Genomic DNA, 15,138 nt, shown 5'->3' with positions numbered 1-15,138 from the left:
GATTATGACTGCTTGGATTTAGGGAACATTTTTTGGCTGAGGAAACATTCCAATGGGATAGATTAATCTGTGTAAACCACACAGCTCAGCTGAAACTGCTGTTCAGCATTCTAAATTGCCACCTTCGTCTTCTTTCAGCACAAAAATGTGCATTTCTTCCTATAATAAAGATATTTTATAATAGCAATAAGGCAACTCCAGGGTGTGCGGTTATCACGAGATAATCATACCCTGGAGGGATTGCAGATACTTGGCTGTGCCTCATAACACCCCATGTGTGTGTTTATCTCATGATAACCCTACTCTCTTTTGTATCTTATTGCCTAATTATCCTCTGCTAATGCAAAATACTAATTTTTTTGTCTGAAACAATATGTGCAAGAATGCATTGCTAACAATCACTGGAGGACATTGACAAATAATGCTGTCACTACTTTTACTCTCTTCCAGCCAGAAATTTACATAAAGAACCAACTTTGGATATTCTTTTCTAAACCAATTCAAATTCTTTAAGGCAACATCAACGAAAATACTGGAAGCAGGCCAAGTAAATATCTCTAAAAATTCCATGTATATTCTTGTATGTGATCTATACAGTTTTACTTACATAAAATACCAAATTTCTTATGCATTTATATCTCTTTACATTTCTAATTCTAATACACGGAGGGTAGTTTCTTGACTGTTGCTTATGGATCCTGAAGGGGGTCTTAGGATCCCCATCCAATATTTATCTGAGGATAAATTTTATTTTATTTAATCTCCATATAGGGAGTGCTAGCTATGTTTCAGATACCATTGGGAGATATTCAGAGAGAGTAAAGATTCTGGACCTCTCTTAAGGAGACAGAACTTTTGTTCATTTTAATATGTAAAAAATTAGTTAAACCTGTTTTCCATTGATGCTGAAATTTCAGATATTAAATGCTCACAGATAAGGTTCAATAGCTCCTTAGTGGAATCAACGTCATAAAAATGACTTGTAATCACAATTCATTGAAAATAAAACTAAAAAATTGGTTTCAATTTTTAACTGGTAGACTTATTCTGCAGTTTAAGTGTGAACATTATAAAACATTGTAAAAGGTAATCTAACACATAAAAATAGTATGTATAAGAATTGCCTTTTCGTCTTTTATTAAAAGCCGTATCAATTGAAAATCAATTACTGCTCAAATGATAATCTGACATATTATGACATTAAACCCCATGAAATGTAGCAGAAAAAATGCCCTCAAAATGCAAAATGATAGGTTGATCCCAGAGTTTAAGTTATACAGGCTTCATCATTCTACATTAATAATATTACTGAATGTTTATTACACATACTGTATTCATATGTCCAAACACTGTATGAGTTTCAGAGTTGTTTTTTTTCTATAGGCCATCCTAACAGAAATGAAAAAGAAACCCGTAGACTGTTCAGTAATGATAAAGAAATACAAGGTAAGTTTTTATGCAAACAGAAATTAGAGAAGACAAACAGTACAATATTTTTAGAGAAATTCATTTGGTACAATGCCAAACACAATAAAAAATGTAATCCTGAGGACCCACGATATGACATTTTACATAGCTACCTTTTATATGTGTGTTTGGTTTATATCTACATAGGTAACGTACATTTTTGGTTTTATTTTGTGTTTTATAATGTATTATTATTTTCCATACTGTTTGCAGTGAACAAATTCTACTTTTAATAGCACCACCTGTGTAGATCTACAGGCTTTGGGGTCTTCCTTCCTTTGTTGTGAGCTATAGTTAATTAAATCAAGATTTTTTTTCTTTTACAATGTCTATTTTTACACTCTGTTTTCATGTAAAATTGCTTTCATGTTCCCTGTCCTCCCACTCAACCAGTTCTTCCGAAAAGCACGCATGTTTATCTCTCTTAGCATTGCTTACAGATCTCATTTCTCAATCCTTTGATTATTTTAGATGGCCTTCTCTGAATTCTAGCTTCCTGGTGCCAATGGAAGAGAATTGCCTTAACACAGTTCTCCTCAGAATTCTCCAGCTCTGCGTCTGCCTTGCCTGTGGCATTCCTGGCAGCCCTTGCCATGGTATGCCCTTGGAAAAGGAATCAATGGGCATATTCCCAATGAACATATACCAAAAGAATTAGAAAAAAAAATGCCTCTAATACAGGATGATGTTGATATGCAAAATCCACACTAATCACAGCAGCTGCTGGTTTAGAACAAAGATCTGAGCTCACAGTCTCGCTATCTTAATAGAAATATGCCTATATGTGAGGCAGGAAGAGGCTCAGAGAAAGCTACATGCACTTGAATTAGCAGGATTTTCCCCGACAGCGGCATCAATACTAATATCATTAATATTATTATTGTTGTTATTACTATTATCAATTATATCCTTGAACCGATGTGAATGTGCTGCTGTGAAGATGTCCTTCATAAGACATAGCTAGTAAGAGCTTTACAAATAAAGAATAGTCTATTATGTTGGCCCTGTCTTGAATTCTCTCCTTTTTCATTATTTATGCTATTAAAATTCATCTTACCCTTTAAGTAGACATCAATTTGCCAGCAGTAATAGAAATCACTCTGAATAGCCAGATAAAAAGTTTTGTGCTCTAGAACATGGTGGGAAATATACCTGAAATCTTTCTGATCAATTGGAAACTTAGAAGAATTGGTCTTGAGTTACTACAGTCAGGCTTCCATTTGTTGTGTGACCTTTCTTGGGGAACTTTGCTAGCCTTTATCTTGAGACACACCTTACTGACAGACTGCAGGAATGCTCCTCCTCCACAGAAATAACCTTCCTCCTGCCAATATTAACATTAACTTTCAGCTAATATTTAATTATGACTAAATTAAAATAGTCTAACAGCTTCCAGAGAAAATGTTTATCATTAACACTTTCTCGTGCGCATTATGAAAAAAAATTGGATATGAAATATTTTACTTCAAAAAACATTATAATGCATGTGCAGCTGTGCAGCACTTCTGTAATTTTATTTCAATGTCAAGAAAGATTTAACATGACTGTTTCTCACCTAAGAAATGGGGGCACAATGGTGTAATAAAGTAATTTATAATTATTTTTAATGGAGAAACCCTGTTTTAACACATGCCATTGTCCACGGTCTTTTTTCATTCAGTAGAGTAATGGATATATTAAGAGTTACACCATACATTATTTCTCTGTGATAAAACAATTCTTTATTTCTTTTTGATTAATGAAACCAATGACTAAATAATCTTCCATGCTAAAAGAGAGCATGCTGGATTCTGGCTCCAGATTTTTGTTTGTTTCTGGATTTTGTATTAAAAAGCTTTAGGACTTAAATCAGAATAAAAAGGAGAAAATTATTATCATGTAATTCCATAAGTTCAGACAGCTAAAAGACTTTATATTTCTTCATTAATTCATTAATTCATCCCACCCATGAGTATTTGAAAACAGTCACTGTGTTTATGCCGACTTCAGTGCTGAGGATACACGCGAAGGACCCTGAGGCCAGCACTCCGGTTTGTCTCACAAGTACATTTAAGCCAAAATGCAGACAAACCTCTACCCAAGACAGTTCTACTTTGAACAGGAGATCTTCTGGATCACCTCCACAGATCCCATCTCAGGCTCATTTCCATGGCTCTGTAAAAGCTTAAAATGATGTGAAACTGTCAAGGCACTAAGGTCTATCTCACGGTAATTTTAACTGATAGCATTTGCATGCCTAATGAGAGTTTACTGTCCTCTTGGCTACTGGTAAAGTCCATTTCTAGTTGAAATACATGTTCCCATTTACAGTGGTCAAGTGCTCATGATCAAGACCTCATTATCAAAGGTCAAAGAAACTTGTGATTACTAATTAAAACTGGCATAAAAAGCTGCAGAAAGCAAGACATAATGTCTGATGGACCATGAAAAAAAGCTGAAAAGGTAAATTGAACTGTGTGCAGCATATTCTATGATTCTAAGAATATAAGAAATATTATGTTCAAAGATTAGCACTTCTAGTCATCATCAAGTAACCTAGCCAGATTTCATCTGTGAACACGATTTTTAAACTAGGATCTCTTTTCACCCTATTAACTTAAAAATATCCATCTGCTGAGATTTAATGCCTTAATAAGGATATGACCAAAGTCTATAGACACAACAGCTTCAGTGCCACAGAACAAAAACAATTATGGTTTTTGGATGCCATTGGTGATTGAACTCTAAAACTAGTGGTTGGTCCTCCAGTAAAATCTCAACCATAATCCAGATAGAATATGCACATTATATCCAGATAGAATATCCAGATAGAATATGCAGTTTGGAATATGCACAAGGAACACATTTTTGCTTCTGTGACACAGTTTCATTCTAAAATTATTCGTAGCCAGGATCTCCTAGGAATATTACAAAAATACATTTAACAAGAATAATAGCAATGGCTTAAAGAATTTTTTTTTTAATATTTCCTCCTCAATGTGAAAAAATAATTTTGAAATATCTGAGTTTCTCATATTAAAATGTTTCATTTGTCATTATTGTTAATTAAAGGTTATTTAAAAGAGTTAGACATCTTCATTGAGGTCCATCAAAATATATAACTCTAAATTTCAACTCAGCTGAACACCAATATGTACTTAGCAGCTTACAACAGCAAAGACACTGGAAGAGATACACACACATAAAGCTCACTCAGATTTGCCAAGGATGGCTTCTCAGTTTATGTTTTTACCCTCAAATCCTGCAGTAAAGCTACTCTCCATTTAGGAATGTTGCTTCAGTTTCCATGTGGTGAGGATTTTTTCCTATGTTCTGCTATCTTTACATATATTTTCTGGGCTGGTCTTACTTCAACAAAGCACTTAAGCATATATGTAAATTCATTCCTTCCACAAATATATGTGACTTTGTGCTTAACTGTAAATATATCCTTATGCTGAATTTCCTGCAGTGAAATGTAAGCACCTGTTGAGGTGCTGTTGTAGAACAAAGATCCAGTGAAGGCACTGCTGGCCTTAGAGATTAAAATCAGGATCTTACCTAGGTATTAAGAAATAAAAGTCAATAAAGTTTCTGAAAGGAATGAAAGACACCAATACCAAATTCTGCCTCAGACATTGTAATACTGTTGCTCTGCTTTTCATACCTGAAGGAAGAAAAATCAGACTGCTAAGTAAATACTTATAAATCAAGACTAAATTAAGATTATTGAGCTAGCATTAAAAAAATCCATTCTGCATTGCAAGAGCTATAATGCTGGGTAAAACCTGGTCTTTTCTTCTTCTGTGACCCAAATTTTGTCAGTACTCCAGATAATGTTATTTCTTTTATTAGCATTCATTTGTGAATGTTTCCAATCACATTTTCATCCTACATTGCTATTAGAAGCAGCCCAGGGACTGGATAAATTTTTCAACAGAGTTTCATACACATGGTACAAAAATGCCCATGTTTTCATCACTGTTCCTCCTCACTTCAAAATGCAGGCTTGCTTACCTCCAGGGATTGCCAGAGAGCTTCAGTACTCATGGATGCACGATTTTCACAGCAGATACCCTGAAAACATTAGTGTTCATAGAAACCACAGAGATGCTATGATTCCTTGAAGAGATGTGGCCAAACCACATTCCTTTGAGTAAAAAGTGGCTCCTGGTGAGACAAATATGGTCTCAGAATAACAAAACCAGCATAACAGAGTTTAAAAAAAATAAAAAAAATAAAAAAAAAAACCAAACCCCCATCTTGACAGAAATGCAAAAACCCAGAAAACTATTTCTAAAAATTATGTTACATAGTGTTTTTCAAATCTCTTGTAGGAAAAGAAATAAAACTGATTTTGCACAACACCACCACTTATAACTTTCCAATAAGTAGATGAGTAATCAGTGGGAAATGGTGCCCATCTGCTCTCTGCTCCATTGGCCTTTGCTAACCTAAGAGCAGAACCAGTTGCTCAGATGAAAAGATGGGGAGGGGGAAGGACAAGAAAAAATACAGCAAAGGGGAGTTTCTGTTCCATACTAAACTCCATAGTTAGAGGAAAATATTCTAAAACATTTTTCAAGGTATGCATATTTCCTTTAATTCCTAGGATTTACTGGCCAGACCATACTGGAGAAATAGTCTTGACAGCATACTGAATTTGTTTCTGTAGTATCTGGAATGACTTTCTATATTTTGAAAAGGTTTCACTTTTGCATCTAGAAGAACAATCCTTTTGCTTCCTGGAACAACTACACCACAACTTGAACTGTCATTCATAAAGCTTATTTGGCTTCCCAGCCTAAGATTATTTTTGAACAAACATTCTTGTTCTTGCTTCTTTCTCTATTATATTAAAAATAAATGTTTGCCATGTTTAAAGCCTTCGCCTAGTTATGCACACTGAACAGTAATGCCTCCTTTTTTATGCAGCAGTTGTGTCTGAGAGTGGATTAAAGTCTGTGAATGTCAGACTTCCCTGGACACATAGTTGTAGTTATGTTTTGTATAGAAGTCTTCAAATTAGGATGAGCTTGTCTGCATAAGGTGAGGTTTAGGACACATCTGTTTCAGAAGAAAATTTTGAAAAGAAAATTACCTTTCTTGAGCAGGGCAAAACCATTTGCACTCTTAATTCCTGTGATTTTTTTTTCTTTTTGGTATTTCCTAATAAATGAAAACATAAAGAGTTATAGCCAAGATCACTAGGCATCAGAAAAAAATGAGAGTCATATTCTAATCCCAGAGGAAAACCTTGTTTACATGATGAAACCCTTGCAGTGGAAATCTTGGGAATCTGGGTGGGTGGAATCTCTCATTGTCAGAACTTTCAACAAAAGAGCAGCTGCAGATACTGAAAGCATTAAATAAAAATTACCAACAAGCTGTCTTACCTGTGTGCACTCCACAGAAAGGAAGGGCAAACATGAGCAGGTAGTGCTTGTACATCAGTCAAAACTATGACAGCTACCGTGTAACATCTGACAACACTGACATGTGCTGCACTCCCTAAGATATTCCTCTAACTGAACCATAAAGAGACAAATAAATTAGTAATAGTACCTTGCCTGTCAATGTCCTATCTTGCAGGCTTCTCACACTGTTGATTAGCGTTGTTTGAAGTGGTTCATCAATACATTTACTTTCAGAGGAAAAAGAAGGATGCTCAATTATTTTATTGCTTTAAGAAAAACCAGCAAAATAAGGGGCACTAGATTCCTCACGATCACATAATCATTTCTAGGAAAAGGACAGACAAAAATCAGTATAATGCTTCCCTACTAGTCAAACAGATAAGTCTTCATTCATGTGCTGTGTGGCAGATGAAGTTCTCTTAATCAAATCAGTATTCCCATATAAGAAAAAAATTAGATGGTCTACCACTATCTGTCAGATTTTGTCCATATTCCTGCTGCCTGCCACTAAGCCAGCACAATATTTTCCTGTAAGACTTTATTTTTCATAAAATATATGTACTTTTAGTAATTTTTCTTTCTCTTTTTGCAGCTTGAGGCATAATTATTATGAGAAAGAAGGTGAGTGGCAGCACCCGCAGGTGCTAATGAGCACTAATGGCCCTGACAAGCCCCACCCACAGCCTGGCCCCCAGGCTCCATCTCATTTCAGGTGTAGGCTCTCCAGGTCAGAGAAAAGGAAATCTGTGCAGGTACAGAGGAATACTTGCACAAGTCTTAAAACCTTAATTGACATTTAGTTTTGATGGGAAAATAACTGAATGTGCTGGCATTTTCCATTTCATTAAAACCAAAGTTTGTCCTAATTTCACCTAGGGCAGTGATAACTTCTGCCCAGTAGCTGCTGAAGTACTCTTTTGGATTCAGAATGGGAATGGTGTCATTTTTGCTAAATCATCTTTAGCCTTTTCCCTTGTCCTCTGTCAGTGAGGAGGTTCACAAAAGAAACTGGGGGCAAGCTGGGGTGGGTGACCTGAGCTGACCAAAGGGTTATCCCACACCACAGAACTTCATCCCCAGTATGTAAACTGAGGGGAGATTCCAAAAAGGGTGGCCAGTCTGGGTTTGGGAAGGGAGGTCTGGCGTTAGTCTCCAGGTGGTGAGTAGCTGTATGGCATGTGACTTCAGATTTTTTTCCATTTTTATTATCATGATTATAATTATTATTTACCATTATTACTGTATTTTAGGAAAAAAAAATAAATAGAAGAAAGGCCTTGAATGATTGATATTTCCTTGGGGTGTCTGCAAATATGGAGGTATGGACTTTCATCCAGACTGTTGCTCTAAAAATATAGTTTATTGTTTCAAAAGTCATGCATGGAAATCAGGTGGTGCAGGCTTGGCTTTCAGCATAAAATACAGGGGTTGTGTCCTGGAATTGACATACAGCTTATTATATACACATGGTTTACAGACACCCAGTACTTACCAATGTTTTATATCTGTATATTATTCAGTGGCTCCAGGCCAACAGAAAAAATTCTAAATCCAGTGTGAATGTGGGACATTGTCAAAGACATTGTTTTCACATTTCCTTGTTCTATTCAGGAGCAGCATATATAGGAAATTTTCCCCCTATTTTCTTTTTTTAAAGACCCAACTTCTTCAAAATATATTACTTTTCCAATTATTTTTCTTCTATGATACATTTGGTATTTGGTACATATCAGCCTGTTTAATAATGAGTCATACATATAAGTAGCTTTCTGCTTTCTGTTTTTCTGCTAATCTGTGAATTACTTTTTTATAGTTGGACAAACCAAATAATCCTGGTCTGCCTGGCTTATGCAAAAAACTTTAAACATTACCATATCTTCCACTTTTTATTCTGTTCTTTTTTTACGTAGAAGAGTGACATAAGGAATAGATAATGTGATCTCTAAGATTCATTTGTTAATTGTCTGGTAGATGAGGAAAAGGCTGTGGATGTGTCTACCTGGACTTGAGCAAGGCCTTTGACACTGTCTCCCACAGAACTCTCCTGGGAAAACTGTCAGCCCCTGGTTTGGACAGGAGAACCCTTCACTGGATTAAGAGCTGGCTGGATGGCTGGGCCCAAAGAGTGGTGGTGCATGGTGCTGTATCCAGCTGTTGGCCAGCAGCCAGCGGTGTCCCCAGGCATCACAGCTGGGTGCAGACCTGCTCAATATCTTTATTTATGATCTGGATGAGGGGATCAAGTTTACCATTAACAAATTTGCGCATGACATGAGGTGGGGGGAAGGGTTTATCTGTTGAAGTGTAGGAGAGCTCTGCAGAGGGACCTGGACAGGCAGGAATCTAAAAATGTGAGGTTTAACAAGACCAAATTCCAGGTTGCTGTATCCAAAGCACTTTGGACACAACAACCCCCTGCAGCACTATAGGCTGGGACAGAATGGTTGGGCAGCAGGCAGAAAAGATCCTGGGGGGTATTTGTTGACAGCAGCTGGACATGAGCCAGCAGTGTGCCCATGTGGCCAGGAAGGCCACTGGTCACAGGCATCCCGGCTTGTGTTAGCAGTAGTGTGGCCAGGAGGACCACACTTCCTCTGTGGTCTGCACTGAAGAGACTGAGCCTTGAACTGTGTGCAGCTCTGGGCCCCCCGGCTCTGGAGGGATGTTGAGATTCTGAAATGTGTCCACAGAAGGGCAACAAGGCAGGGGGAGGATCAAGGACACAAAGAACACTCTTATGAGGAGTGACTGAAGGAGCTGGGACTTAGCCTGCAGAAGAAAAGGCTCAGGGGAGACATTATTATTCTCTGCAACTGCTTGAAAGGAGGCTGTAGGCAGGTGGGGGTCCATCTCTTCTCCCAGGCAACCAGGGAAAGAACAAGAAGACACAGTCTCAAGCTGTGCCAGAGGAGGTTTTTCTGGACATTAGGAAGAAGTTTTTCACAGAAAGAGTGATTAGGCATTGAATGGGCTGCCCAAGGAGGTGGTGAAGTCGCTGTACCTGTAAGTGTTTAAGAAAAGACTGGACCTGACACTTGGTGCCGTGGTTTACCTGACAAGGTGGTGTTAGGGCATAGGTTGGCCTCAATGATCTCAAAGGTCTTTTCCAACCTACCTGATTCTGTGATTCTGTAAATGTCTAATCATCATTGCAGAATTCTGCATCCTTGTGCTCCGTGAATTAACTAGTACGTCCTGAAAACTCAACTTTTTGCATCACTGATAAATATCATTCATTATTGCATAATTAGGTGAAACATCAGTCTATCCAATGGGTTATGGAACGGTGCCTGTATGTTTAAGAGGTTGGGCTATTATTTAGTAAGACATTATTTAAACAAAGATTATTCAATAATTACCTGCCTTTCTGGTTTTGTACTTCATGCCTAGGACAAGACTGTATTTATTATCTTTACAGAATCTTCATGAAGCAACACTAAAGCCACTGAAGTAAAGGAATATCATTGTTGTCATTGAAAGCAGGAAGAACTCAGAAAATATGTCTATTTATAGTTTCATGTGTACACTACTGACATTTATTTATCTTAGAAGTGTCAATATGTGAAAATGGGTTCTCCTTTCAAAGGAGCAACTTTGAGGGATTTTGCATGTTTACCTTATGATCAGCATTTACAAGTTATAATTTTGCCTTTATAAAGAACTAAATAAGCAATTTACAGGAACAAAAATAAACACAAAAAACCCAAACACATGAATACACAGAAATTCATTCTAGCCTACCTGCTAAACACAACTACTTCATATTTAAAAGTGGAAATAAAAGAGAACAAATGTGTTGATGTGGTGATGTGAATACACCAGGCTTCTGCCCTTGCACTTCACTTGTCATTGGGGTTAGTAAGCATACTTTATGTTGCAGTCCTACCAAAAGGAAATGTTATAATATGTTCTTGTTGAAAGATCCTCATTGGAAACTGCAATGAGCAACCTCTATCTAGACCTTTTCACCATCATATGCTTATCTTGGAATAGTTCTTAAGCAAGACCCTCCATAAAGGCACAAAATCCATAGCCTTTTTTAAGTGGTTATTTTAAAAGTTTTCCTCTCCATGAAGCCATTTTTCAGTATTGTGATATTTAACATAGTGGTATTGAAAATTTTGAAATTATTTTACCTAGCAATTAAGACAGTCAGGAAAATATTTCGTAAGTGGCTTTATATATCTTACCTGCATCTATACCATGGAATTTTGCATGGGCCATAAATGAAGCAAAAGACTCCCTTCAAGTCAGACATCACACTCACCTAGATAGAGTTTACTGTGCCACAGGACTCAAAGAGAAAAATGAACTATTCATTGAAGATGAAATAAAAAGTTCTGTTTCTTTGCCAGACATAATGCAGGTGTCAAAATTATTGGCCAGCTAACACATGTAAAGGATTGTTGTGGTTTAACTCCAGCCAGAAACTAAGCCTCTACAGCTGCTCACTCACCTCCCCCGTGCAGGGCTGTGGGAGAGAACTGGAAAAGAAAAGTGAGAAAACCCGTGGGTTGATATCAAGATGGCTTAATAAATAAAGCAAAGTCTGCACGTGCAAGCAAAGCAAAATACGGAATTAATTCGCCACTTCCCATGTGCAGGCAGGTGTTCAGACATCTCACATGTAAACACCAGCACTTCCAGTGCGCCCCTGATCATCATTCTTCCTCCAGCTCTATATGCTGAGCATGATGCCACATGTTTTGGAATAGCTCTTGGGTCATCTGCAGCCATCAGTCCCAGCTCTCTCCCCTCTCAACTTCTTGTACACCCTCAGCCCTGGTGTGTACACCTTGTACAACCTCAGCTGGTGCTGTGGAGGGAGAAGCTGAAAAGGTCTTGAAGCTGTGCAAGCCCTGCTTGCTGGTAACTAAAGCATCCCTGAATTGTTAGTGCTGCTTTGGCCAAAAATGTGATACGTGGGCCCATGTTAGCTACTGTGAACAAAATTAGCTCTGTTTCAGCCAAATACAGTACAAGAATGTAATGCATCATAGTATGTCAGTGAGATTTACCTTAGAAAGTGAGTTTATGTTTGGGTATTACATTTAACTGCTATTTTCTTCAACTCTGAAATATGGTGAAAATTCAAAAAAAAGAAATAAATTGAATGAATAGTAGAACAAACATTACACTTGTTAGGCAGAAAGAGTAACTTCTAATGAAAATAACAACCAAGAAAATTTTGAGAGAGGAGGTGAAAAGAGAAAGACTGAAAACTTCCCCTTTTTTTATGTAATTTGAGATTTTTTTTTCTGCCAAAGTTTATAAAGGTCAGGTTCAAGAAATTGCTTGAAAGGCAATTCAGAAAAATGGCTTTGTTTGATTTGTCTATTAATCTCTGCTTTATTTTATGAAGAATTGTTATTTATTTGACAGAACTGAACAGTAGAGGTCAATCATTTCTGATACACATTTGATGGCCCAGAAGTTTCTTTGGATGGTATTGGAGGTTACTCATTGTATCATACTAGTTATATAAATTTAATTTAAATTCAGCTACATCACAGGACCAGTTTAATACTGATGTAACTCTTCATGTTTCATACCTGTTATATGAAGCTTATGTCCTCACACCAGAAAAAAAAGCAAAAAAAAACCAAAAAAAACCACCAACTCTCATTTACAGTCCACATTACAAATTATTCAATGATATATATATATATATTCATGTCAGTAGCCAAGAATTTGGTTCTAATGGTCTAGCTTTGATCCCATGATAAAACCAGACTGTCACTGATTGATTTCTGCTGCAAAAATATGAATGTTTGGGGGAAGAATTCAGAATAATTTTGGAAATAAAGACTCTATTAATAGATTTATAGTCTTTTGTATATGCTTAGGGGCATGCAGATATTTCTGTGTTTTATTTATTTGGTACTTCAAATGAAGATGCGTTTTCTGTATTCAGGCTTCCATTTCTTCATTGCTAAAATGCATTAAATGTTCCCTAGTCTTTTTAGAACAGGTTTAAGACAGAGGATGGTTAAACAGTTTTCTAGTTTCTCTGTGTCTTTGTGACAGAAACTTTTATCTGACTGAAAATTTAGAACCATTCAGTCTTGGTCTGCATGTAGTGGGCCTTGTCACCTTCTACTTGAATGTAGGGAAGGTAAATCAAATAGATTCCTTCCACTATCATCTCCCAAATAATTTGAAAAATATGGTCTCCTACTAGGGAAAAAAAATAAAATTCTTTGCCTCAACAGTTCAAAATTATCTCAACAGTTCAAAAGAAATGCAGCTGTCCACTCATTCAGGCATTTTCGAGTGCTAGAGAGCAACTCCATGACATCTCAGTTCAGCTTCCTGTGTGCCACAGCTTAGCTCCCCTCCACAATCCTCCCAACCTGTTTTTCATCATGAACAGCCAGACAACAAAAGTTTAAAGGAGAAACTAAGAACACAAGATTTTTGGCCCTGCCAGCTGGCATTTTCACACAGTTTTCACTGAAAACATGCTTAACATGCTTAACATGTTGAACAAGTTATGGGCTCTGAGGATTTATAATAGCCTGGGTTGAAAAGACCATTTCCAGTGTCTGAATCTTTGTAGTTCCAGATCATGTTAACAGCAAAAATGTTACTGTGTTTTGTCCAGAACAAAACACTGTTTTATTCTTCTATGTTATGATATCAGCAGTTAACTCAATAACTGTAATGATGAATAATAATTTTGGGTACTTTTTAATGTATATTGCTATACATCCTATGCATTAATTAAACATCATGTGTCTGTGTCTGAGGCTGTCACTAGTAGATGAATTGAAGCAGTGAGGCACCCCTATTAAATGTTGATGCAGTCATTTCAGTTAAAAACAGGTATCTATTATAGACAGCAGAGAAATGGATTCTTCTAGAGGTGATACAGCCCTTAACTGGCTTGAACTGCAGTTAGGTGCTTCAAAAGGGAGAAAGGATGAAATTGAGTACTAAACATCACTTAACTATCCCTTAATTTTCAAAGCACTGCAGAAAATATGTAGCTAATCTCATGGTCTTCCTTTTTCTTCCACAGATGATTCATTCAGAGGAAAAAGGTTCAGATAGGGATGGGACAGTCCTATCAAAGCTGAGGTTTCCATATTGCAGCCATGACATATTTTAATGACAGCCTCCCAAACCAAAAAATTTGCAGAGTCTAAAGCGACAGTACATCTGGTAATGAAAAGTAAATCCCTCTTTACATCTAAAACTAATACCCAAGCAGCAAAAATAATTTTTTAAAGGGCTTTTTAATTATTCTCTATAGTAACCTTTTCTTTTAGGATCACCATATGTACCCCATTACCCATGATCTCACTTTAAATTTGTATGACACATTGAGGCCTTATCATTCTGGATCACAGAGAGATACATTAAAATGCCATGTATTTTACTATTCATGTTTCCTTGGCAATTTGAAAAACAACAACACACCATGCCATTAACAGTGATTAGTACTAAGGTCACTTAAAATAAAATGCAGCTCCAAAGTGTAACTGGATAGAAGTTTACAAATTTTAGATCTGTTGGTTGCTGCCATCTTAGCATGAATTAAATGATCACTTACTAAGACAATATCAGAAACACTGTTTTCTGTTTGCCATTAGGTTCCTTCATCTTCCACTTAACTTGTGATTATAGGCTTTAATATCTGACATTAGTTAAGATTTTGGTCAATCTATACAACACCAATACTTGAAGATAAGGTCCCTGGGTTAATCAGATGGAAATAATTTCTGGAAGTTCCAGATAATCAAATTTGCACATGTAATCCAGTGATTATATTGCCACAGCAAGTTTTAGAGCAGATGTCTGATGCTGTAGAAACCTCTTTATAGCAGAATTTAAATCGCCTTTGTTCAGTAATGACACAGGTTATTAAAACAGAGTTTTGTGGTGACCTAATTAAAGCATTCTATCAAAAACAATCAAAGCAGCCACTCTTTCACTGATGAGGTTTTCCAACCTCTAAATGCAGCCCTGATGAAAGCACAGCATGAAAAATGGATAAAATTATGATTTTTGCTGAGAAATTAGCCTGCAGCGGTTGTTAATAAAGGAAAATGTGAATTTACACACCAACACATAACCTTTAAGTGTGGACTCTCTTCTATTGCCTTTTGCAGCAGGTAAAGTGCACTGGTATAACTATCATCCTCAAAATGTTATTGAACAATTCCAGGGTGAGAATTATCAGGTATTTTAGTTTTGGAAACCTAGGAGCTAGACCATGGGCTCTTACAAACCTGTCTGTCTGTCCCCTGGGTAACTAACCTGCCTGTCTGTC

General features: G+C 36.8%; 1 long non-coding RNA gene across 1 annotated transcript; it reads right to left on the bottom strand.

Moving 5' to 3' along the window:
• Positions 1 to 3,595: 3,595 nt before the first annotated feature.
• Positions 3,596 to 6,600, bottom strand: LOC117244595. The gene is made up of 3 exons (XR_004497997.1): positions 6,548 to 6,600; positions 5,464 to 5,616; positions 3,596 to 3,630 (listed from the first exon to the last, which is right to left on the bottom strand). It is a non-coding gene; the product is annotated as an uncharacterized LOC117244595 (long non-coding RNA).
• Positions 6,601 to 15,138: the final 8,538 nt, after the last annotated feature.

Source organism: Parus major, chromosome 5 (genome assembly GCF_001522545.3).
Source record: "Parus major isolate Abel chromosome 5, Parus_major1.1, whole genome shotgun sequence".
Taxonomy (NCBI): Eukaryota; Metazoa; Chordata; class Aves; order Passeriformes; family Paridae; genus Parus; species Parus major.
This window is presented reverse-complemented; position numbering and strand designations above follow the sequence as displayed.